This window comes from Acipenser ruthenus, chromosome 21 (assembly GCF_902713425.1).
Source record: "Acipenser ruthenus chromosome 21, fAciRut3.2 maternal haplotype, whole genome shotgun sequence".
NCBI classification, from domain to species: domain Eukaryota; kingdom Metazoa; phylum Chordata; class Actinopteri; order Acipenseriformes; family Acipenseridae; genus Acipenser; species Acipenser ruthenus.
In genome coordinates this window covers 16,879,678-16,903,546 of record NC_081209.1, presented here as the reverse complement: position 1 = coordinate 16,903,546, position 23,869 = coordinate 16,879,678, and positions in this window count along the sequence as shown.

Here is a 23,869-nt window from a genome sequence, read left to right as displayed (position 1 = left end):
TCATTGTAGGACGTGAGCCAGCCACTGCTTTCTTGTCTACTGCTTTTATCTGGGTTTTATTACTGTTTTTACCTGTGTCGTGCTGTGGCAATGCGCCCCGCCCCTGTGTGCATTTGTGTGTTATGTGTTGTATGGTGCGTGTGTTAATGTTGGTGTATAGATTGGTACACGGGATATAAACGGGTCTGTGTTTCACGTGTATTTAAAAAGTGTAGATTTGTATTTAGGCACGAGGAGGGCACAAATCACTTCACGTGCTGGTTAAATGTAATATGTGAGCACAGGGTTGCACAGAATTAATTCACGTGCTGGGATTCAAGTGAATAATTAATTAGTAATTGAATCCCAGCACAACAGTATATATAGATGCATGTTCTTTCACTCAGGGTTGGGTGTTCAGTGAGTGGAGAACGGGATTGGAGACGGAGGTAATAATAATAATAATAATAATAATAATAATAATAATAATAATAATAATAGTAGTTAAACGTATCTGCTCACCGTGTTTGTCTGTCTAGTCCGTTTTGTTTGTCTTTTTGTTTTGGCTCGAGTGCCGTGTCCTGTGTTTTTGTGTTAAAACCTTTTATTTTCTGTTCTGTTTATTAAATGCTGAGCGAAAGCATTCGCTCAGCTCCACCAAACCACAAGTCTCTGTCTGTTTATTTCCTGCTTCTGGTCTGACGCCACCCACTCCGGCCGTCTTTGTGACACGTGCATTTTATGTTGAGTCCTTTATTTGTGTTTATTAAAATAGTGTTTTGAGATCAGTTTCTTCAGGGGAGCTTGGTTGGCTGGGCTGCTGCATTGGGAACAGGTGTGCTTCTCTCTTTTTCATCCCACTGCTCCTCTGGACGCATTCCGGCTCCAACCATGCATGGATATGCCTGGCTGGGTCTTGTCTGGGGCTTGGTGAGTAGGGTGATCAGTTCACCTGGTAAACTCTGTCCCTGGTCTGTGTCAGTGCTTGGTCTGCCTGTGCTCACTCTCGCTTTCTGTTTTTTAGTGCTGAAGAAACCACTACACAGGACTCCAGATTTGTGTATGCTGCTTTCAGCCATCGGGTATTCTTTGAAACCCTATTTTTTATTACTGTTAAAATAAATGATCCTGCTCGGACGAGCATAACTATAACTTTGTCTCTGACTTTCATTTAGTTGGAAGGGGCTTGTATCGGAACCACGTTATTTTATATTCCATACCTCTTTGAATTCATATTAGAGGTTCTATTCCTCTTTAAACTATAGATGGCGTAATCGAGGTTATATCTATAGCTATATATATATATATATATATATATATATATATATATATATACATAATTTCTTGAAACGGACGACTGCTACAACATCAAAATCACATTCCAAAATCAACTAAGCAATTAAGACCTGTTCTATCCATATTACAGCAAACTTACTTTTGAATTTTATTGTGTTAGTAATTAAACCCGAACAACTGGACCAAAGTACCAACTGCTCTGTACTGTAGTTGATTATGGGTATAGAGATTGATTACCTTTAGTTTCTTGGCGTGAACATAGTAGCAAATTGCTTTACAAAGAGGCAATAACTTGTGTTTAAGTTCTTCGCTATATTTAAATACAAACTCAGTACATTCAATTACAGATGTGAGATTAGTAATAATAGACAAGATCATCAAGGAGCCGGGAGGAAGACGAGAGAGCCAGCAGTGGATGTAGGTGAGGAGAATTATACAGCATACAAGTGGTGAAAGAAAAACACTATACTGTAGTCAAAACATTGGGAATTCAGCTAAAGCACAGATCAATTAAAATCCATTGTCTTATCTCTAGCATTAGTATTACATATTATCGACATTACTGTTACCCTTTTAGAACATAAGAACATATGAACATTTATGAACAAGAGGCCATTCAACCCATCTGAAGAACCACCAGTATTTGAAACTGTTCATGGCAAACGACTGAAAAGGTTCACTGTAAAATGTATCTTTGCCTTCATTTAATAATAATAATAATAAAAATAATAATAACATTATTTAAAAAAGACCCCTGCTTGTGTTAAATATATTGTTATGATTGTAAATAGTGTATTGTGATTTAAAAAAGGAAATGTATTGTTTGGGAATGGGTTGTTTTGGCATGATCTGAATGTATTTTGTGTTTATTTAAAAACTAGTGTTTTTGTTTGCTGTTTGGCTGTGGGGATGGGGTTAAAGCCCCAGCCACTAAACTCGTGTGGAATGTGACCATCTCCGAATTGATTAATTTATTGTTAATTTGGAGATGGTCATAAAAAAAACAGCGATTTCAACCCCGCAAGTACCTGCCTGTGTCTCTGTGTCACCACTCCTATAAATACAGTTTTAGCAGTACCTATATATATATATATATATATATATATATATATATATATATATATATATATATATATATATAATTAGGATCAACCAGCAGGAGGCGCTCGTGGCAGGCTGAAACCAAGCCGATCTACACAGCAGGGGACAGCTGGAATGATCGGTGGCTGGCTTGGAATCAGCCTGCCATGAGTTTGAGGCGTTAATTGCGTGATAGGCTACAGGTGCTGCTAGTATAGGAAACAGAATTAGCTTATTAATTAGTAATTGCCTCATTTGGCCATCACCTGTGGCCTGTCTGTGCTGCAACTGACTCGTCACAGAAACCCTTTAAAAATTGTTTATTTGTCTGTGTTGGAGAGACTGCTTGGACCGTGTGAACCGAGTAGAGAGATGCTACAAACCTGAAAGTATCCCATTCTAACAGAAGTACTGGAAGTACAGTGGGTAAGCCGGAGCCTGTGGACATTGCTGCGAGGCATCTAATATCTGTTTGTGTTTTGTTTATTTTACTTGCTTTGTAAAGAGACCTGCTTCGAGTTTATTTTTTTGTTTGTTTGTTTGTTATTTGTTTTGCTCCTTCGCTATTAAAAATACTTTCTTTGGAACTTTGTACGTGTCCTCCGTGTGCGACCGACCCCGCACAATATATATACAAGAAACCCAAGTGAAGCACCGCTTGAAGAGGGCAGATGTGTGACAGACGTCCCCGGTATTCTAAGACCCTCTCTTCCTCTGCTACCAGGGTGGGGGCCTGCACCTGTATTTTCACACTCACGTCTCCAGTACTGCTTTATTTTTTTGGTCAAGCTGCTATAGTGAGGTTTTTTTGTCCACTAGCTTATTTAATTCCAGTTTCAGTCCTTTTCATCCAAAAATTACACTTCTAACGGTATCTGTAAACTAGCTATGCTAGTATAATGTTTGTTTTCATTTTGTTGCTGTTTTGGCAGATGCCATTGCTGATTTTCCTGTCTGTGGGTTGTGTTAGGAGACAAACCAATGTCCCTTAATAATTAGGCTAATTATATTTTTATGTGATAACAGATTGAATCATTATTTAGTTAAATATTAAATTAGACTTAATAACTCTTTATTATTATTTATTTCTTAGCAGACGCCCTTATCCAGGGCGACTTACAATTGTTACAAGATATCACATAATACATTATTTCACATTATACAGATATCACATTATTTTTACATACAATTACCCATTTAAACAGTTGGGTTTTTACTGGAGCAATCTAGGTAAAGTACCTTGCTCAAGGGTACAACAGCAGTGTTCCTCACTGGGGATTGAACCCACTACCTCTGGTTAGGAGTCCAGAGCCCTAACCACTACTCCACACTGCTGCCCGCTATTAGTCTGTGTAACACAATGTGTTTATGGTGCAGTTCCAAACTTGTAAATTGCATGGGACTATATTAATTTACATATACAGTATAGAGTAGATAGAAAATGGGGTGTTAGGTTATTAAACCTATCGTTTCTGTCTCGTATATGACTAATGGTGGCACCGGGGTTTGAGAGCTGTCCTCTAAATCACTGCAGGAAGAGCGATTTAAAAAAAAAAAAAAACATAAGTGCTCTGGCTTTTCTGTTCCGTACCACATCTTGGATCGTTATTGCTGTGTTTGATAATGTGGGCAATAATCCTTACACTATCAGTGCACTAGAGTGGACATTTTGAAAAGAGCTTTGACATAGACTTTAAAGTTATAAGTGTAAAAAGTTGCCAGGCTGTTACAATGAAAAAATAAATGACAGATGCGTTATTTCAACAGTTGTAGCAACATGTGGGGATGTGTAACGCTAGATTTTTCAGAACACCACTACTTACTCTTTAAATCCTTCAAAATTAACTTAAAGACATATTTTTAGTTTGGTCTTAGCAGCTGTTTAGGCCTGTGCTATCATTATTCATTTATCTAATTAACTAGTTTCACATTCTGACAGCCACATGTTTAATACATTTATTGATTGATTATCTGAAACCACAAGGTATCACTACTGTGGGAGATGTGAAATCCAACTGACAGGCCAAAGCCTCCTTATTTACAGTACAATGTATTTGCATGGGTTAACATTAAATAGTGATATAGTCACCGTCTAGAGGGAATTGAGAAAATGCTATTCAGTCCAGGGCAGATGAGGATTGCATGAGCTGTCCACGGCACTGGGGTTCATTACACAGCTGTCTATTAATATTAAATAGGCTCAGCTCTATAACACAGAAACACAGATTCTGCGATTCTCAACTTCACAACTGTGCAATAATGCAAAGTACAATGCCACCCCTAATAAATATGCATATACATTGATGGACATTTCAACTGCTTTTACTGAGTATTTATAGAAACAGATTAGAAAACAAATCATGATACAAAAGTTACATTTACTGAAATCAGCTGGAATTGCATAACTACAGTGACGTTAATCTTTATAAACACATTGAAGTAGTTTGTTCTCAACAAGGACTTTTTGCATCACAAATATAAAGGTAAGAGAATGCAACTAATTTGATTATTTTTATTCTCACTTTCAACTCCTGTACAAGCTTCTGAAAAGCATAATCATCAGACTCATTGCATCTCGTTAGCAGCAGCAATTAACTCGACCAGCCCATCACAATGCAATTGTCAGCAGGGAAGCTCACATAGATGTAGAATGTGAAACTATTAATCAAATCTTCTTTAGTAGAAAACATATTGATATGAACCTTGCTGAATTCAAAATTATTTAAAAAAAAAGTTTCAAGGATTGGATGAAAAACGGAAACAAAATATGATGAATATAATTGGAAACCAAATACCTCGAATGTTTCATGGGTTAGAAGACTATTTAATTTTGTACACCCTATTTGATTACCACAAAAATGTGTACACTTGGAACCAGGCGTTCTTTCTGCTGCTTCATGAGCATATATTGAGCATAGCTAAGGCCCAAACATGAACTTTGTTAGTAACAACAGTCATAAGCAAGGCCTGCAGAGGTAATCATGTCCTTTAGATTGTCTGAAGAAAAATAAATCCAAAGAAAACACTAAAACTAAAAAGTAACATTCTGAGTTCCAGTCATCTCCAAATACATTCAAGTCTCTTCCCATAATCTCAGGAACAACAGGCTGCCTGTCAGACTGGAACAGTATTTGTGGGTCTCCAATGTATTTGGCTGCAGCTGATAATGACATTTTCTCCCAGATTTGCATTGCAAGTGACAGCACTTAGAGATTCATAAATCTGCAATTACAGAGTCTGCTCCAGAGAGAAAATAAAAAGAGATAATTTCCCCAACTCAAAGTCAAAGCTAACACCCACTATAATAGCAAGCAGGAGCATCTCTGACAGGAGAATGAAATATCCTTCATTCAATGTCTGGGAGTTTTCACATGTCAGTCCTTGAGGAAAAGGGGGTTGGGAGCAATTAGTTTATAGTCCACTAGCCTTCCTAAAGTACATGGAGCTAACAAAATAATTCCACTTCCACATGTATTGCCACGTTTCATGCTGTAGGTCTCACATACTGTGGGTCTCACACATTATGGTAAAGGTGAATTTGATTTTCTAATTTATTTCTAGCTGTTAGTGGAGACTGTAAGTCATGGGAAAGCAATGATTTGTACGCAAAGTAAAACAGAAGCATAAAGCTTCTGGAATCTTGAGTTATTTTAAAGAAAATAAGCATTTAGAATGTTTAGAATTTCTGGAGAAATATTTATTTATTGATAGATTTTATATTTTTTATTTAACCTTATTTTAACTAGGAAAGTCCCATTGTGATTAGAATCTCTTTTACAAGGGAGACCTGGTCAAGAAAGTGGCATATCATACAAAAAACACAAATGCAAATAAACACAACCAATACAAACATAAACAGAATCATTTTTATTGTTTCAACTCCTTTAGAGGAATTAAAACACTGAGTTTCAGATCATTTTCAGTGTAACACATTTACCATTGTATATTTTCATTTCATTTTCAACGTTCACAGCACAGCCCATCCTGTATTACAGGCTGTTTCATCTTGTTTGCTCAACGCTCACAGCACAATATCAGATTGTTTTGTATGCCTGAACAACATGGCATGTATAAGCTTTTAATAGAACTGAGCACCTAAAAGGATCATGTTTTTAAACTTCACGTTTTTGAATCGAGGGCTTGGGCTCTGGATAAAACATGGCCTCTCTGAAGTAGGCTACTTTTCTTTTTACAAAATGCTTACAAATAGGATGGCACTCTTAAAAGATAGAATTATGTTGTAAACCAAAAAAAAAAAGTAATTGAGAATGTGTTCTGAACAAAGTATTCTTAATAAATATAGTTTCTCCAATGCAAGCTGTTATCCTATAGGATTATTGGGTTGCTTAAATTCATTTCACTCAGGCCTAGAACACAATATATATATATATATATATATATATATATATATATATATATATATATATATATATAATTCACCTAACCCACCAGGATAAATGCCCATCCTGTGTCTACCCTTATGAGGCACGAATCTGACACCATCATGTATCATACACTGTTTTACAATGTTTGCTTCTTTCGTTTGGTTCTCAAAGTCAGCAGTTTCAACTCATTGATCCTAATTTGCATCTGAAGTTTTGTCCCTTGTATTTGCATATGCATTTTCATTACTTACCTTACTTAAATTTCTGTTTGGTCTAAAAACGATCCAGTCTGTTGCTGGTGTAACTGGCCATGTTTTTTTGTTATTATTATTAGTCTTGATGTTGTTGTTGTCTTTATTTCTAACACATTGTGGCAAAGTGGTTTGTAGTGCGCAGGTGTAGAGGTGATGCAGTGCTCCAACAGTAACACACAGACAGAGGTCACGGTGCAAACACTTCTTTTATTTTTATTTTTCATGGCTTTTCACCGTTCAGTAATAGCGCTGGCAAATACACGGCAATGTGTAGCTTGCACAGCAAAATAATACTGGGTTTCAGTCCTGAAACAATAATAAATAAAAGCAATGTCCCAGCACGGCTCCGTGTCCTTTCGTGGTGCTCCCGTGCTGGTGGTGAATACACAGTGAATAGTGACTGGTGCAGTAGTTGTAATCCGGGTTTAATGCTGGCATGACAGCGACAGCTCCTGGGTATTTAGCCAAATAATAATTACAATTAAACAGTTATAAAACACAAACAAAATACAGTACTGACGGGTTTTTCTTATCTCAGGGTTTACTAAAAACAGCAAGAAAACCAATACTTTAAAAACAACCCCCGTCTCCAGCACTCCTCCGAAATCCCCAACATAATCTAAAGCAGTTAAAAACACACACGGAGGGAGACAAGAAGCACAGCAGGAGCCTCGCTCTAAATGTCGGCGACTGTTTCATTTATTTTCCCAACCCACCGCCGAACACAAACAAGTCTAATTCCTTCTCTGCTCCTGCAGGCTGTGCGTCCAACCTCCACTCCAGACAAACCTGGGTTCACATCACAACAACAAAATCCAATCTCTCGAATGGATTAAATCAGGAACTTTTATACCAGGTGCTCAGCTTCTTCAAATTATTCAATTGGCACCTATGGGGGCTGAGAACAGGAGAGCATCAACTTGCCAGTGAGATCTGTGCAAATCTACAACAAGTAATGTGCCAAAATAAAACATGCTTTATAAACATGTTAAAATAAAACAAACTAACAATAAATTAAATGTGACAAATCAAAACGTGAATATACTACAATAACAAAAATGTGCCTACATAAAGTGCCGTGGGTCACCCTGCTACACATGCTTTAAATGTAGATATTAAAGTGTTATCCACTTTTGCATTCCTTTCCACCAGTTAATTTCAATGCCCCATTGCAGATATGTTGAACATTCATGAATCGCTTTTCTTCTGAGTCGTCACTCAAGTCATTGATTCTTTATTTAAACATCGTCTCGGCTTCATAAAATCCCCACCCTCTGCTCAGGAACTTCTGGATACAAAATTACTATTCTATAATCTGTAGAATTTCCCTAATGCCACTGCCTCTTAGCAGCTTCAATTAACTACATTAAAACTTGCTTGAAGCAAAAACCTGGACTGGATTAGATCTCGAGGGCCAGAGTTGAGTACCACTGCCCTATACGATAACCTATCTGGCAAAAGTGGTCCACATTGACCCTTGTAAATAATCATTTTACCCGGTTACATCTAAATGAACGAAATCACAGCAAAGACTATGATACATAGGACCCAAAGTGTGCACTTTTCATATAGGAAAATGTGTTCGATAGGCAAGGCTTATTCAATGATATTGTTAGCTACGACCACATTAAAGCTGTAAAGTGTTAAAAAAAGAATAAAGCAATGTGTTCTGTCACAAATACTGTCCTCTGCTGTATTGCAACCAGTTTCACTTTAGCTTTTACTGGTGGGTAATTATTTTACTCCATCATGTTTTCTTTTATTTGCTTCTCTGGCTGATCTTCAGGCCCGGAGGAACCAATACTTTAAGAGTTTATTCCTACAGTATATTCTCTCCTATTAGAGAAACCTGATTCTGACTGCCTGCTTTACTGTTTTCGGGAATGGATCATTAGGGACACACTCAGCAGAATCTGCACACTAACTTTTCAGCTTATGAAGCCAAATAATGCTTCAATGGTCTAACTGTTTATTTGCTGTTGATACTATTTTTTTAAGCAATCAATTAATCAATATACATTAGCTATCCTTCCAACTCCCACACACCATTTGTCCCTCGAAATATCTTTCTGTCTCATCAATCTATCTAATAAATTACACAAAGCTATGGTAATCACCATGTATTTAAAAAAACAAACAGGGTTTGCACAATTCAAATCGAACATTACAATTAAAATAGCTTACAGACACTACCCTATGAGGTGGGACTTTGTTGTCCATTTTGCCCTATTCAGCACAATTCTTATATCCTCAAATACATGCAAACGATTTTATTGAGCAACTGTATTGAGCAATCCATTCCACAAGTTCACAAACTATTTTAGTCAACATAGGGGTTCAATTATGGATATGTGAACATTCCCCAATTATTATTCAACCATGTGAGGGACAGCCTATTTACACAGGAAGGCTAACCATCCTCATTTACTGTTATATACTGTGTGATAGTTTATGCGTAGTTTATACCCCTTAAGTTGAGGTGGGTTTGGAATAACCGGTAAAGAGGAAAATGTAGTCCCAGAATGCCTCTGTGATCAGAGATGAGCCAAATAATTGAGAGGAATGGTAGTTCCTCATGCCAAGTTATCAGCGAGAACTGCCAGAGACTCTCTATACAGCAAGGATAGTTTACGTGATTTCATGGTATTGGCGCAGCAAAAGTAAATCAGCCAAAAGCACCATTTCACTTTTAATGTGTAATTCCAACACTCTTAGGTGAACTGTAGAAAAAATAGTCAATACCTATCATACAGTAAGAGAAATAAGTCGCCAAAGTAAGGTATAAATGTCCTTCTCTTTCTCCCAAAGTATTTTTAATAACACAAACACAATCACAAATCTACAGTGAGTGCTATAGTGCTCATGGTACTTATACAGTTAACGTACGTGAACAATGATGCAGTGATGTCCGGGTAAGTGCTGACCTTTGGCGACAGCTCCGGATCGTGTTAGCCGTCTAATAACAACAAACACGTGTAATTAGACACGACAAAAACAGTCACGATAACAATACGGGTTTTCCTCTCGGTTCAGCATTAACCATACAAAGGAACAGATCACTTCGCTACGTCAATCATGACACCTTGGTTAACGAGCGCAACCACTCCTCCAATCCGCTGCTGCCACATCATTTCTCTTCCGGGTCGATGATTTTGTGTACCGTAGATCCGCCCCCATTCTAGATGGCCGACTTCCATCTAGCCCTGGGAATTAATTGTCTGGCCATCCAGTCCAGGGTACTCTGTTCCCTTTACACAGCACCTTCACAGGTCGGGAGGGAGATTTATCACCAAGAATTGTTCTGTCTTTGTCACAGGAACTTAGAAGTAAACTTTAAAAAAAAAAGGACAGGTGAAGTGTTCTCTTAGCCGAAGTGTTCTTTAAGATGGAGTTGACCACCAGACAAAATATGAATCAATAAATAAATAAATATGTATTACTTGTCATGAAACACGTGCATCAACAGAGAAAAGCAATAGGCAAGTGTATGTTAATAAACTATAATAATAAAGTAACAGACAAACTAATGTTAATAAACTGTCAAACTAAATTAACACAGCACCCCTAGACACGTTAAAAAATGCAGCAGCAGCTCTAGATTAATTATGAATTCCTGTACAGGAGCAATATTCAAAACATGCACTAAATTATTTAACAGAATAGTAAAGCAACTCACCAGAACAAAAAAAACAACAGGATTCAGGATTTTTCAGGAGCCGACCAATTTCTAACTTTGTTTCGGTGTTTGTTTACATGCTATTTTGTAGTGATGAGGTACACTCGTGGAAATCAGAATACTAAATGAGGCAATGATATGACACCAGTTCTGGAAAGATTGAATAAACCAATCAGAAAAATCAGTTTTACCACAAGGGTGTTCTCTTAGGCAAAGTGTTCTCTTAGGAGGGGTTCCTATACACAGACTACTGTACTTATTAGGTTGAGGAGGGGTATTTAACCTTTTTCCTATGGAATGGGTATGCATGCCTCAGTAATTGTGAAGACCCATTTGCTTGGCAAATTACCCCGCCCATATCCATGTCCATGCTATGAGTGATTCTAACAGTCCATTGCCTGTTCATGTGCGATGGATTGTAACCACACTGCAATCATTTTCCTGTCACTTAATTTTATCTCTTAATCTTGCATTGGTCAATAAAGCTGGTGTTTTGCAACCTAATTTTCTGTAAAGAGAAGAGATGGATCACTAACAGACTGTCTGATCGTGTATAAAGTAAGCAGATACTGTATACTGATACTCTGCATGCATTGTTGAGGTAGTGGAGTATGAGATACCTTAAGTCTATTTATTTCATATTTTATTGGTTATGTTTCGTATTACAGTTATCTTGTTCCCTTTGAAGTGAGTGTAGCTAGTAAAAGAATTTCATAAATGTTATGTGTTGTAAGCTTGTACTCAGTATATAGGTCTCAAATGTGTAGTTCTGAAAAAGGAAACAACATGTCATAGTAAACATGTGTTTAGTGCGGCACTGCTTTGGCTGGTTGATATTGACCCAACCCCTTCAATGGATTCTTTCTTGTTATTAACCAATCAGCTGTGTCCCCTATTGACTGACATGCTTTCAGCCAGTAACATAACCCAGAAGACACTGCTAAGGTGAAATAACCCAGGAACTGGAACACTAATAGATCACCTGAAAGTAAGGCAAGCAAACTGGTATATTTCTTTAGTTTTGCACCAGATATCGTGTTTTAAAAAGCAAATATGTGTTTATAGTGTCACAAAGACGGCCAGAGTGGGTGGCGTCAGACCAGACAGGAATTCAAAACAAAGACAGTGGTTGATGATGAGCTGAGTGCAATGGCTGCACTCAGCGTTTATTAACAAATAAAAGGGTTGAAAACAGCACAAAACACGGGACACGGCACTTGACGCCAAAATAAACAGACAGACAAAACGACTAAACACTTAACAAACGGTGCACGGAGACAAACAAACACGGTGAGTACAAAACACTTATAATTATGATTTAACACTATTTAGTTTCTCCTCTCTCTCTCACCCGTTCTCCTCTTCCGAACACCCAACCACCACTGAGTGAAAATGTGCATCTATATATACTGTTGTGCTGGGATTCAATTACTAATTAATTATTCACTTGAATCCCAGCACGTGAATTAATTACGTGAAACCCCGTGTTCACATATTATATTTTAAATGCACGTGCGTGATGTGCAATCCCGTGCCTAAATACAAATATACACTTTTTAAATACACGTGAAACACAGACCCGTTTATATCCCGTGTACCAATGACTATACACCAACATTTACACACGCAACATACAACACAGAACACGAATGCACACAGGGGCGGGGCGCTTTGCCACATATACCCCCCCTTGTGCGCAGCACACATGGCCTCAACGGCCACCTCCCCCCTTAAATACCCAGCAGTCCAGGCCAAAGTCTCGGGCTGGGAAGGGAGGCTTCAGTGGGCCCATGGCTGGAAATGCTGTCAGCTCCCCTGCCGGTAGTGGCACGGCTGACAGCATGCTGGTCCCGTCCTGCAGCGAAAAAGCTGCGGGGGCAGGTGGTCCCCCGACCTCCCCCTTCTTCATAGCCGGCAGCTCCCTCCTGTGGGGCTCCGGCCACAAGAACTCCTGCAGCGAAACTGCTGCTGGGGAAAGTGGTCTCCAGACCTCATCCCCCTTCTTCGTGGCCGGCAGCTCCCCTTTCTGGGGCTCCGGCCACCGTACTCCCTGCGGAGGTACGGGCAGCAGAGGCAGCTCCAGCTCCTCTGCTCCAGGCGGTGGCGGAGGCAGAGGCAGCTCCAGCTCCTCTGCTCCTGGCGGTGGTGGAGGCAGAGGCAGCTCCAGCTCCTCTGCTCCTGGCGGTGGTGGAGGCAGAGGCAGCTCCAGCTCCTCTGCTCCTTGCGGTGGTGGTGGCGGAGGCAGAGGCAGCTCCTGCTCCTCTGCTCCATGCGGTGGTGGTGGTGGTGGCGGAGGCAGAGGCAGCTCCTGCTCCTCTGCTCCTGGCGGTGCTGGCTCCCTCTGCTGTGGCGGCTGGGCATGTGCGCGCCGTGCTGCCTTCAGCAGCATAGCGAGAGGCTGCTGGGGGACACCAGCATCCTGCCCTTCTCCCCCCCAAAAATTTTCAGGGGGTTGAGCCTGTAACCCCTCCCCTTCCGGCTCTTGGGGCTGAACCAGCAGGCATTTTCCCTCTGCTGGTGGCTTGGGTCCCAGGGCTGTGGAAGCCCCGACTTGCCTCCCTTTGGGCTGTGGACGCACCGACTCCTCCCTTTTGGGCTGTGGACGCACCGACTCCTCCCTTTTGGGCTGTGGACGCACCGACTCCTCCCTTTTGGGCTGTGGACGCACCGACTCCCCCCTCTTGGGCTGTGGACGTTCGGGCTCCCCCCACTCAGGCGTAGGACGTTCGGGCTCCTCCCACTCAGGCGTAGGACGTTCGGGCTCCTCCCACTCAGGCGTAGGACGTTCGGGCTCCTCCCACTCAGGCGTAGGACGTTCGGGCTCCTCCCACTCAGGCGTAGGACGTTCGGGCTCCTCCCACTCAGGCGTAGGACGTTCGGGCTCCTCCCACTCAGGCGTAGGACGTTCGGGCTCCTCCCACTCAGGCGTAGGACGTTCGGGCTCCTCCCACTCAGGCGTAGGACGTTCAGGCTCCTCCCGCTTGGGCTGTGGACGCTCAGGCTCCTCCCGCTTGGGCTGTGGACGCTCAGGCTCCTCCCATTTGGGCTGTGGACGCTCAGGCTCCTCCCATTTGGGCTGTGGAGGCAAAACCAGCAGGCATTCACCCTCTGCTGGTGGAGATGGGGACAGCAGGTACTCACCCTCTGCTGGTGGAGATGGGGACAGCAGGCATTCACCCTCTGCTGGTGGGCCTGCTACCTGGGCTGCTGTTCCTTTTATCGTTGCCTCCAGGTAGCTGAGGAGAAACTCCACACCTTCCTCCAAGGTGTTTGGGGTGTGTTCCTCCTGATAGGCCTCCCATCTCTCACAGTCCATCATCCACAGAGCCCGGACGACCATGGGCAGAGACTGGGCCTCCAGCCCAGCATTCTCCAGGAACCAGCCCCGCAGTTTGATGGCGTCTTCTGCCATTGCCTCTTTTTTTTTTTTTTTTTTTTCTAAACAAAACCCCTCCTGGTCTGACGCTTGGAGGCGCGGTTATCCCTCGATGACACCACGTGTCACAAAGACGGCCAGAGTGGGTGGCGTCAGACCAGACAGGAATTCAAAACAAAGACAGTGGTTGATGATGAGCTGAGTGCAATGGCTGCACTCAGCGTTTATTAACAAATAAAAGGGTTGAAAACAGCACAAAACACGGGACACGGCACTTGACGCCAAAATAAACAGACAGACAAAACGACTAAACACTTAACAAACGGTGCACGGAGACAAACAAACACGGTGAGTACAAAACACTTATAATTATGATTTAACACTATTTAGTTTCTCCTCTCTCTCTCACCCGTTCTCCTCTTCCGAACACCCAACCACCACTGAGTGAAAATGTGCATCTATATATACTGTTGTGCTGGGATTCAATTACTAATTAATTATTCACTTGAATCCCAGCACGTGAATTAATTACGTGAAACCCCGTGTTCACATATTATATTTTAAATGCACGTGCGTGATGTGCAATCCCGTGCCTAAATACAAATATACACTTTTTAAATACACGTGAAACACAGACCCGTTTATATCCCGTGTACCAATGACTATACACCAACATTTACACACGCAACATACAACACAGAACACGAATGCACACAGGGGCGGGGCGCTTTGCCACAATAGTGTAAGCAAGTTCTTGAGAGTAAGGCATGGAACTGCAGCCTCTTCATTACTCGCTGCAGTATATTCTGTTTGCCCATGTGAGACAGGGTGTGTTCTTCTTACATATCCTGGAAAGGTGATTTGTCTTCTCTGGGCCTGTTGCCTTAAAACTGTTTGATAATATAGTGTTATATATAGAAGTGATGGGTTCCTGTTAAATATAACAGTGTGTTTGGGTGTGAGGTGCATTTCACAGCAATACTACCTTTATTTTCCCTGGTCCACCCAGAAGCAGGTCTGAGCTGCTAGGCTCCTGTGTGTGGGGCTGCTGGAGCTGGGGAATGCTGGATAGTGCTGTTTTTTTAAAAATCTTTTGTTGGTTCAGTAAACTAAGTTCTCATTGTTGACTACGACTGTATAACAATGGCTGGGTATGATGTATGACCATATGTCTAAAACTCAAAGGTCTTGCAATTAAAGGAAAAGATTGCACTGAACTATCCAGGGGAATAAGTAAAATACTCTGGAGAAGGACTGCAATAAAATCCTATGAAACAAAATTGGCATGGCCCTCCAGAGACAGTCAGTATGTACTGTTTCTACTCCAAAATCTTTCCTGCAAAGCACTTTGTAAGAAATTAAAACAACATTATTTATAGCTATATAAACAATATCAACAATATGAAGTCTTAGATACAAAAGTACAGTTTTGGTAAATTACTTGAAATGGAACTGGCAGGGTACAAAGCAACCAAGATTAACTTGCATCTCTGGATTATGCTCAAAAAGGGAAAATATTTCCTACATAAAGCAAATGTTACTTTGTTGGAAAAGCAGTTTTTCAAAAACGCCATCTCTCCTCATCCTCCTTGGCAGTTCAGATACTCATTATTATGACCTATAACTAATACTATCATGTTAGGCCCTGATTGATACGACAAGGCAAAAATTCCACAAGGTCTCTCAGCAATCTCTACAAAGGGTAAATATGTATTTTCTTTTCATGTCTATACTTCTTTCCAGTGTTCTCTCCTTCCTAAATCTCTATTTTTAAACAGAATTAAACCAGAGCATAAGAATGACTTCAATATCCACTTCTACCGACCTGCAGTGAGTCAGGTGTCCAGACACCAATAATGCCAGATGAAATAACAGTACTGTATTTCCATTTGTTCTGTATGTACATAAACTTCAAATCTGCCGTTGTTTTTTTATTACAAAAGTGACTTACAAGTTATATAGAGCAGTGCCCTGAGACTTTGTGATTCACTGTATGCTGGCGAGCTGGCTTGCCATGTCCATTTAAAGCCTAGTTTTCATTATGGGAGCTGTACTTTCCTCTGCTATGGCCGGGATACAAATGATGGGACATATTACAACGTGAGGACCATTAATCTTTCTTGTTTAGTAAGGTAATAAAGACTTCATAACAATACATCAAGGGAGCAAAGCCTTTCTGGACACAATCAGAATCACTCTGTTCAATCAGACTCATTAATTACAGTTGCACAGTCTAGCCAAGGCTCCCAGTAATAGATTTCCTGTAACTCCCTGTCACAAAGACGGCCGGAGTGGGTGGCGTCAGACCAGAGCCAGGAAGTAACACACAGAGACTTGGGGTTTTGGTGAGGCTGAGCGCGTGATCGCGCTCAGCATTTAATAATTAACAGACAGAACAGAAAATAAAAGGTTTTAAACACAAAAACACAGGACACGGCACTATACGCCAAAATAAATAGACGAACAAAACGGACTAGACAGACAAACAAACACGGTGAGCAGATACTTATATTTACGTTCTTTTACTATTTTTGTTTCTCCTTCTCCACACTCGTTCTCCACTCACCGAACACCCAACTCCGAGTGACAGAAATGTGCATCTATATATACTGTTGTGCTGGGATTCAATTACTAATTAATTACTCACTTGAATCCCAGCACGTGAATTAGTTAAGTGTACTCCCGTGACCACACATTACATTTTACCAGCACGTGAAGTGATTTGTGCCCTCCTCGTGCCTAAATACAAATCTACATTTTTAAATACACGTGAAACACAGACCCGTTTATATCCCATGTACCAATGACTATACACCAACATTAACACACGCACGCAACATACAACACATAACACACAATTGCACACAGGGGCGGGGCACATTGCCACACTCCCAAACGCTGTAATGAACCTGGATCACCAATTCATATTAACAGGGGTTTCTTTTATTCAAGGTCTTACTAATGCGGCTGCAGTATGAACGGGTGATGGTCTTGTTCATTTCTTAATAGCAGGATGTTCTATTAATCTTGTTCTATTACATTTGCAGACGACACAAAAATAGGAGGAGTGGCAAACACTGTTGAAGCAGCAAAGGTCATTCAAAATGATCTAGACATCATTCAGAATTGGGCAGACACATGGCAAATGAAATTTAATAGAGAAAAGTGTAAAGTATTGCATGCGGGCAATAAAAATGTGCATTATAAATATCATATGGGAGATAGTGAAATTGAAGAAGGGAACTATGAAAAAGACCTAGGATTTTATGTTGACTCAGAAATGTCTTCATCTAGACAATGTGGGAAAGCTATAAAAAAGGCTAACAAGATGCTCGGATATATTGTGAGAAGTGTTGAATTTAAATCAAGGGAAGTAATGTTAAAACTTTACAATGCATTAGTAAGACCTCACCTAGAACCTACTGTGTTCAGTTCTGGTCACCTCGTTACAAAAAGGATATTGCTGCTCTAGAAAGAGTGCAAAGAAGAGCAACCAGAATTATCCCAGGTTTAAAAGGCATGTCGTATGCAGACAGGCTAAAATAATTGAATCTATTCAGTCTTGAACAAAGAAGACTACGCGGCGATCTGATTCAAACATTCAAAATCCTAAAAGGTATAGACAATGTCAACCCGGGGGACTTCTTTGACTTGAAAAAGAAAAAAGGACCAGGGGTCATAAATGGAGATTAGATAAAGGGGCATTCAGAACAGAAAATAGGAGGCACTTTTTTACACAGAGAATTGTGAGGGTCTGGAACCAACTCCCCAGTAATGTTGTTGAAGCTGACACCCTGGGATCCTTCAAGAAGCTGCTTGATGAGATTCTGGGATCAATAAGCTACTAACAACCAAACGAGCAAGATGGGCTGAATGGCCTCCTCTCGTTTGTAAACTTTCTTATGTTCTTATGTTCTTATGTTCTAATCCAAGTTCAATTGTTCCAGTATCTTGAAATAAAGACAGGGGTTAATTTTTAAACAAAAAAGTACCAGATCTTAGGAAGAGGGATAGCAATTTTTTTATAGGCCTAGTGTACTGCTCTTGATTTACAGCAGCTTCCACATATGCTTCAGGTTCTTTTCTGCTTGTGGATTTCGTTTCGTGCCTTACTTTTGGTGTTGGTAGCTGCATGCCGACCTTTCCCTAGCAGGTTTTAACATAATCTTCAGGTTTGAACAATAACAGTGGCATGATGACTAATCTGATGAACAGGATCAACAACACGGTTGTTGTTAAGAGCTCTAGTTTTTCAGCGGTTGTAATAAAACTAGTAATTTTCTTACTCCTAGATGTTGCATCCTTTGTTTAACCGGTCGGTTTAAACTGCCCTTCTATACCTGTACTGGTTCCATCAATTACCCAGTAATCTAGTTAACTGATAGCAATCCTAATGTCTATTCTTGATTTTGAAAAACAAAATGTTGATGCATCGATTACTGTCAGTAAATGTGTATGTGATAATCGATTAAGAAATGAGGTTGTGGATTGCGCCACTAGAGAGAACACATTGCCCAGGACTACAATCTCACAATTCACTGCAGAGATGAAGCATTTCTATATATATATATATAATATATATATATATATATATATATATATATATATATATATATATATATATATATATATATATATATATAGATAGATAGATAGATAAAAGAAAGGTAAGACAATGACTTATAAAATTTAAGACCCTTGCTCTTGCCTATCGCTCTATTCATCATACTGCCCCTACCCTCGTGTCTCCTTATATTCCCTCTTGCCCTCTCCGCTCATCCTCTACTGGACGACTTATGCCTACATTTTGCACTCTTTCCTCCCGCGCTCGCTCCTTCTTTATTTATAATTATTTTGTATATATTGTATATATGTGTTTGTTTTTGCATTTATATTGCCTGTATATACTTTTATATTTTGTTTAATTTTATGTAAGTTGCTTTTGAGAAAAGCATCTGCTGAATAATAATAATAATAATAATAATAATAATAATAATAATAATAATAATAATAATAATAATAATAATGATTTTCAGTTAGTTTGATTTCAACAGTTTCTATAGAACACTGTCAGATTGGTATTGATTGCTACTCAATCGTGTAGACAAGAGAAACCGAGGGGCTGCATTGTTTTGTGTTGAGTAATTAGCATGTTTTATTCCATTCAATTAATAACTTCACATTTCTTGGTTAATACCAGCATTGGCACACCCCTAGTAATTAAGCTGTTTGTTTGTAAGCAGGTACAGAATGTCTGGGAGCTCTGTCTGGTCAGGGCAGCGTGTATGTGTGTGTATCGTGGAAGGTGAATTGTTTCATGAGTATGAAACAGACTGACTGCCAGATTCTCATTTCCATTCCTGCAACAGGACTGCAAGGCAAATGTACTGGAAGCATCTCACTCCTATCTGAGTCACATCCACGAGCCCAGTGCTTCCCAACCCTGGTCCTGGGGACCCCATGTGGCGTCTGGTTTTCATTCCAACTGAGCTCGCAATTACTTAACTAAACCCTTCATTGAACTAATAATGTGCTTAATTAGACCATAAAGGAACAGCTGGGCCCAGTACCGGTGCAGCATGTTTGGCTGTTAAAATGACAAATGCTTAAATCAAACGGCCACGTTACCCACTAAACTGCACTATTAAAGCATGCTTTCACACACAGGAACACACAGCAACTGCTTGGAGGTAAACTTTTGTTCCGTCTTCTCAATGAATGAAAAGCCCCCTACCCTACCAATAAGAAACAGGTTCTAACAATTGCATACCAATGGCAGGTTGTTACAAGCCATCACTGGAAATGTCATTGTCAAGCCGTCAAGAACTGGACTTTAACAGAACAAATATAATTGTGGTCACTGCCTGTTGGGATCACTATTAGTAAAGTTCAAATAGTTAACCCTGTATGACATGAAACTCCAGGCAACTTGAAGGCAACTATTTAGGCAACATGTCGAATTTGACATTTTTGTGCAATTTTAACAAAGTTTATTTGCTTTGATGTTATTGCTTGAACTTATCATGCAGATGAAAAGTACTTAATAGTACATAGTTTTAAACAGTATAAGCAGGTGACTTGGTTTTAGCTGGCAGCTGAAACTTTGAGCAGCTGATGTTGTTTATCAATCTACTTCAGAACATTTTCTTTACCATCAAGATGTGAGAGTTTAAACATAAGCCTATTCATCAATGTGCTTTGTATGCTAGATTGAAGGGTTGCCTTATAGATGCCATCGATATTATCATTCAACTCTGAATGTTATCACAAGCCATCTTCATCGCAACAGTATCTTTGTATGCCTGAGATCTGAATATGAGTTCAATTGTGTATTAATGTAAATGTTTATCTTGCTATCCATCTTTATCTTTACCATTGCCCCTATGCTATGGGACAAACAGAAACCTGCCTTTCCAAAATAGCGTTAATTGACACTAGTTTAATGAGAGCAATTTATCCTTCAACACAAGTTTATGTATGCCATGTAAACTGAATCATTTTAGTTTAACAGTAAATTACCATTTTCTTCATTTTTTATTGTCTTTTATGTTTGCAATCACTCTGAGTGGTCCTTATTGCCATTACTCAAAGACTGTGTTTATAAAAACAAATGTGCTAAGTATGTGTTAAAGGTGCTTTGAGTATGAGTTCAGGAGCTGCTCTTCAGTTCATAACTTGATACTGTACCATTCAAAGTCAGCTCGAAACAAATACTTTAGTTTAGTTGTCTTCTTCAATATTGGTTGAAGGATTTGTTTAGGAATTAAATATAGGTATATCGATGTACTTTTTTTTCACATAATTGAACTATAATGTTTGCATTGTGACTGCTAAAACTAACCAAACATTGACAGTTTAGGAATGGCAGTCATCCTGGGTGAAATCGTAGCCATGCAGTGTCACACTGAGGTGAAAGAAGTGACTTCACAATGCAAGCCCTGATGTAAACCCTGGTGCAGTCAGGAATCGGCACTCTGCACTGGAGAGGAGGGGAAATATTTCAACAAGGTTAGGGTACGGAAATGTGTTCAAGAAAAAACTTCACTAAACCATTGTAGCGTCAGGGGTCATGATATCATTCTGTGCATGAAATTAACAGAATTGAAATATATAGATGGGGGGGGGGGGGGGGGGGGTGTCCTAAGCCATTCTCTGTGTCTACTTGGTTTCTGGTCACAAACTCCTCCACTGACAAAGAATGTTTAAAAAGAGTCTAGCTGGACAAGTGTTTTATTTTTATTATTATTATTGTTATTATTATTGTTTATTTCTTAGCAGACACCCTAATCCGGAGCGACTTACAATTGTTACAAGATATCACATTATACATTATTTCAAATTATGCAGATATCACATTATTTTTACATACAATTACCCATTTATACAGTTGGGTTTTTACTGGAGCAATAAAGTACCTTGCTCAAGGGTATAGTAGCAGTGTCACCCACCTGGGATTGAACCCACAGCCCTCCGGTCAAGAGTCCAGAGCCCTAACCACTACTCCATACTGCTGCTTTTTATCTTCCCCCTTGCTGAATTAATCATTTGGCGCCTGCAGTATCTTCCAGAGGGTACAAGCCAGACAGTTTTGAGTGCTTTGACACCTCGGACAGAGAACAGTCCATCTCATAAATCTAGCTGACAGGGGCTGAAACCACGGGCCAATTGAGAACACCCCATGTGGACTAGGATACAGACCCAAAATAAACAAACTAACCAATCACAGGGTTGAAGAGAGAATCACAAAAAGCAGCAGCGCCACTTTCAAACGACGCGCTTCCCGCACTAAGCAAGCTCCCCACAGGAGAAACAGGTTCCCAGTAGGAGAAACGGCGAGCTCCCCACACTAAGCAAGCTCCACACAGGAGAAACAGGTTCCCAGTAGGAGAAACGGCGAGCTCCCCACACTAAGCAAGCTCCACACAGGAGAAACAGGTTCCCAGTAGGAGAAACGGCGAGCTCCCCACACTAAGCAAGCTCCCCACAGGAGAAACAGGTTCCCAGTAGGAGAAACGGCGAGCTCCCCACACTAAACAAGCTCCCCACAGGAGAAACAGGTTCCCAGTAGGAGAAACGGCGAGCTCCCCACACTAAACAAGCTCCCCACAGGAGAAACAGGTTCCCAGTAGGAGAAACGGCGAGCTCCCCACACTAAACAAGCTCCCCACAGGAGAAACAGGTTCCCAGTAGGAGAAACGGCGAGCTCCCCACACTAAGCAAGCTCCACACAGGAGAAACAGGTTCCCAGTAGGAGAAACGGCGAGCTCCCCACACTAAGCAAGCTCCACACAGGAGAAACAGGTTCCCAGTAGGAGAAACGGCAAACTCCCCACACTAAGCAAGCTCCCCACAGGAGAAACAGGTTCCCAGTAGGAGAAACGGCGAGCTCCCCACACTAAGCAAGCTCCCCACAGGAGAAACAGGTTCCCAGTAGGCGAAACGGCGAGCTCCCCACACTAAGCAAGCTCCCCACAGGAGAAACAGGTTCCCAGTAGGAGAAACGGCAAACTCCCCACACTAGAAGTGTTCCACAAAAGGAACAGCGCTCCAGACAAGAGAAAGTAAGACACACACGAGAAAGAATGCTCCCGACATGAGACCTAAGGCTCCACACAGAGAAACAAGTCTCTGAACTTTGACAATATAGAGAAGTGCTTCTGAGGGGAAGTGGTGAGGTCTGAAATTAAATGAAAGCTAAACTGCTCTGAAGAAAGTTTCTGAAGTCATGTGAGAATAATTGCTCGAATTCACGGAAGGCAAGGAAGAACCAATGTTCTGAAGAATGGCTAAAATCATCTTTTGAAAAGAGCCGAAGCTCTTTGCCCCACAAGAGACTGAAACAGTAAACGGGACACTGCCTTGATCTGAAAGCAGGTCTTGGTTTCCACGTTGCTCCACGAAATGGACGGAAGCATAACCAGCAGCTGGGCCTAAGGTGATGCGCTAGCCGTACATAAGGATTTGCAACGAGAACACTTCTACGAACTACATAACTTTTCAACTGCAACGCATTATCTGAACTGAGTTACATCTGATCAACGGAACCATTTCCAGTTGGAAAACTGCCAACAAAGATAATGCTGCAAGACTTGGAAAACAACAAGCTGATCTCCATTTGAAAATAAATATTTGTTTATTGTGAGCTGACGCAACACAATGCGTACTTCAAGCAAAGTGCCATCTTTATTGGAACTTCAGATCCAGAGAGGGAAGCTGCAGTGTTCATCACCAAAGGTTGACTTCTTCTTTGTTGAAAATCGATAAGTATTCAGCATACTTTACTTTATGACTCGAGAAATTAACTGCAGTAAATGCTATCAAGTTAGTGGATAAACTGTTCTAGGAATAGAATATAACTTCCTGTTTTAGTGTGTAAGAAATGTATTTTGTTTGTTGAAATGTGCAACTCAAAGGAGTTACATCATAAATGCAGAGAATTTGATCATTGCCCCATTTCTGAGTTAATTTGAATATATAATCGATTGAGGTTGATAACATATTATTAGTTTGGTACATCACATCTAAACTAAATTAACACGGTAAAATTAATTTGCTAAATTAGGTACTGGAATGTTGGATTCTGTTCTGAATGGGAAGTTGAATTAATTCTCATGCATATTGATATGAATAACTACGAGAAACAGGTATTGAAAATACTAATGCAAAGTAGACACTTTGTGTGATCAGCCATAATTAATATTAGTATATTAACCATGTATGCTAATTATGTTATGGTCGTTGTAATTGTTTGACTATGAAAAACAGTGAACTGTATACTATTCACGCATCTATCTAACCGATAGCCTTTCCATTCTGTAATATT